Source organism: Mandrillus leucophaeus, unplaced genomic scaffold (genome assembly GCF_000951045.1).
Source record: "Mandrillus leucophaeus isolate KB7577 unplaced genomic scaffold, Mleu.le_1.0 Scaffold649, whole genome shotgun sequence".
Taxonomy (NCBI): domain Eukaryota; kingdom Metazoa; phylum Chordata; class Mammalia; order Primates; family Cercopithecidae; genus Mandrillus; species Mandrillus leucophaeus.
In genome coordinates, this window is record NW_012107019.1 from 955,312 (window position 1) to 959,170 (window position 3,859).

Here is a 3,859-nt window from a genome sequence, read left to right on the forward strand (position 1 = left end):
GGGGGAGGGGCGGGGGTTGTGTGTGGAGGCGCCAAGGTGAAAACCACCCCTCCCACTCCCCCTGGGTCCCCAGAGCCTCACCCAAGATCTTCATGAGGTTATGAACACAGCTATGAATTAGGATCAAAGCTGTGTCTGAGGACTTTCTACCAAAGAATCTAATTTGTTTTGTTTTTAGATCTTTTTCTCTTTTTTTGAGATGGGGTGTCACTCTGTTGCCTAGGCTGGAGTGCAGCAGTGCCATCTTGGCTCACTGCAGCTTCAACCTCCCAGAATCAAGCGATCTTCCTGCCTCACCCGAGTAGCTGGGACTATAGGTGTGAACCACCACGCCAGGCTAATTTTTCTATTTTTTATAGAAATGGGGTCTCAATATGTTACCCAGACTGGTCTTAAACTACTGAGCTCAAGCAGTCCTCCTGCCTTGTCCTCCCAAAGTGCCGGAATTAGAGTGCCTGGCCGCAAGTCTAAATTTGAATGTCAGAAGGGCAGCAAGTAATTACTAAGTCATTTTATGGAGAAACTAATGTTGTCACTGTACCACACACAGCTACGTTACAGCCCTGATAACACCACCTACAAGTCATTTAGTCTCAGTCACTTCCTAGTGAAGCTCTAGCCTCCCATTTAATCAGAGACAGTTTGACTAAGAAGGAGGTGACATACACCCAGAGTCGTAATTGGAAAATAGCCCAGGCAGTGTTCCTTGTGATTTTATGTTGTTTCCATCAACTTGGTGTTTGGAAATAGACGTCAGTTAGTGAGTGTAGTGGACACAGAGGAAAGAATGAGCTTTGAAACAAGAATTCTTATGTTCAGATCCCGGGTCTGCAGCCCCCTGGTTGTGGACCTGTGGCAGGTTACTGGTCCCTCCCAGTCTCGGTGTCTTCATTTTTAACATGGAGATGCCCAAAGGGAAACTCCTGGCTGGGTAAGGCCCCCCCTAGAGGGAGGCTTCAACTGCAGGCAGCTTTCTTTGGCCAAAGTCCTGGGAAGGCCTGGACAACACTCAAGGTAGGAGCCTGGGACAGAGGGGCCAAGATCACACCCGTTGAGCCAGATACACCTCAACACCTAGAAAGACTGGGTTTCCTAATGCAACAGAATTCACAACTTACATCTAAGGAAAAGAATCAGACGTAGCTGTGCACTGTGGCTCATGCCTGTAATCCCAACACTTTGGGAGGCCAAGGTGAGAGGATTGCTTGAGCCCAAGAGTTCAAGACCAGCCTGGGCAACATAGCAAGACCCCCATCTCTACAAAAAATACAAAAATTAGCTGTTGTGGTGGCATGCGCCTGTAGTCCCAGCTACTCGGGGAGCTGAGCCCAGGAGTTTGAGGCTACCAGTGAGCTGTGCTTGCACCACTGCACACCAGCCCGGGTGGCAAAATGAGACCCTGTCCCTAAAAATAAAGAATTGAAGAGTGATACCCAGTTTGGTCTGCATCTTAGGGCCCAGATCCAAAGATGGCAGACCCCCCACCCATGTTTTGTGTCCCATGAACATGTCAGCCACAGCATGGCACAGAGGAAGGAAAGCGGGATAGTGCCCAGGAACAGGGCAGGGAGGGTGAGGCACTTAGGACCTAGGAAGGCACAAATGGACACAACTTAATGATTTTTCTTTTTTCTTTTTTGAGACAGAGTTTTGCTTTGTTCCCCAGGCTGGAGGGCAGTGGCGTGATCTTGGTTCACTGCAACCTCCTCCTCCCAGGTTCAAGTGATTCTTCTGCCTCAGCCTCCTGAGTAGCGGGGATTACAGGTGCGCACCACCATGCCTGGCTAATTTTTGTATTTTTAGTAGAGACGGGGTTTCGCCATGTTGGCCAGTCTGGTCTCGAACTCCTGACCTCAAGTGATCTGCCCGCCTCGGACTTGCAAAGTGTTGGATTACAGGTGTGAGCCACCTTGCCCGGCCAACCTGATTTTATTTTAAAACAAAACAATGGCAGAGCCTATCTTTGAGGAAGGAGAGTCCAGGGAGCCTGGTGCTACTCCCAGCCAGATGCCTGATGTGGAATCAGGACAACTCCAAGGCTGTTGCTGTGGAAAGGGAGGTTCCCTGCACCAGCACATTGCACAGCTCCAAAGGCATGGGCCATGTGCATGGAACACGGTCCAAAGGTGCCTCCTGGAGCTGAGCAACTTGGGGGCTATGGCAGATGCCAGCCCAATCTCCCAGAACACTGGTGAGTAAAAGGCCCTCAAGACCAGAAGGAACTGAGGCTGAGCATGACATGACCTGCCACAGGCCACACAGGCTGCAAAAGTGGCTGGCACCAGTCACCCTGGCATCCCCCCTGTGCTGTCCCTGGGTGCTGCCCTTCACTCCCCAGCCTTGTGGAGGGCTGGCCTTACCTTCTGACCTCAGGGAACCAAATGGCAACGTTTCTGTCATCTCTGTGATCACATCCTGTGGTTGTCTGCCTGCCCCATCAACATGCCCCTTCTCATCTTTTATTTTATGGAACATTTCCTGTGAGATTCTGCCAAAGACCTGCTTGCTTCCGTTACTTTGATTTTATTTTAAGGAAAGCAAAATTTATGGAAATCAAACTGGTTTTGACACAGGAGGCATAACAAATAAAACTTTCCGTTCCTGGGTGAGTATAAACAATCGGACACCCAGCCTTTGACGTGAACCACAGCAGCTGTCGTGCAGGAGGACACAGGTGGCAGGTCTCAAACACAAGTCTGCAATTTTTATCCAAAGAGGGGAATTAGTGTGGAAACTGGAACCTCTGGAAATTTCTTTTTGAGAAATTTCATTTGCTCTAACTAAGCTTAGTCAGTATTACTCGATTTTAGTGTCCCCATGGGCCAGGTGCTCACTGTAAAACTTGAAGCATCAGCCTGAGATTTTCAGTTAACCCATAATCCTTGCCAGGGGGCATCAATATGGCAGCACCTTGGCCAGAACTTTGCATGACAGCTTCCTTTGTTCTGTGGCTAAAGAAGTGTCTTGCAGTGCCGCTTTTCAAAAGACAGCCATGGCTCCAGGTGCCACTCAGGAAGGCTTGTGGAGTGCGTTCTGCGAGGTCGTCGCTGCTGTGGCCTGTGCCATGAAGCTTGTGGCCTGGCCTAAAAGCAGAGAGGACGCCCTTTAAACAGAAACATTTTTAAAGTTTTCCTCTCCCCACTTTCTTCTCCCTGCCATCCTCTCCCCACTGCCCCATCACCTCTAATCCCCAAATAATGGAGATGCAGGCTCCTGGCAGTAGACGCTGCCACAGGGGCATCTCACTTCAGTTGTTAGCATTCTTGCTGAGGGACAGTGTGCTGATTAGTAGCAGGCAAGCAGCCTTGGGAAATCTGAAAATATACCGAAAGTCATTTTCCAGAAACTACTTCACATACCTACTTTCCTCCAAAATTGCTCTGGCTTTTTAGAGACCGAAATCCCAGTCTTATTGCAAAACGAGGCCTCAGATTAACAGAGATTTTTCTTTGATGAGTTGTATCGAACACATATCCATTGACAGCCTGCCAAGGTAGGGCCATGGTAGATGCTAGGCACTAAAGTCTATGGAAGATGGAAAGTTCTGGCCTGGAAAATGGATGAGAGGCATTTGTTTAGAGAGTTTTTTGTTGTGTTTTTTGTTTGTTTGTTTGTTTGTTTTAAGATGGAGTCTTGCTCTATCGCCCAGGCCGGAGTGCAGTAGTCCAGTCTTGGCTCATTGCAGACTCTTCCTCCTGGGTTCAAGCAATTCTTCTGCCTCAGCCTCCCGAGTAGCTGGGATTACAGGTGTGTGCCACCACGCCCAGCTAATTTTTGTATTTTAGTAGGGCTGCAGTTTCAACCATGTTGGCCAGGCTGGACTCGAACTCCTGACCTCAAGTGATCCACCCTCCTCAGC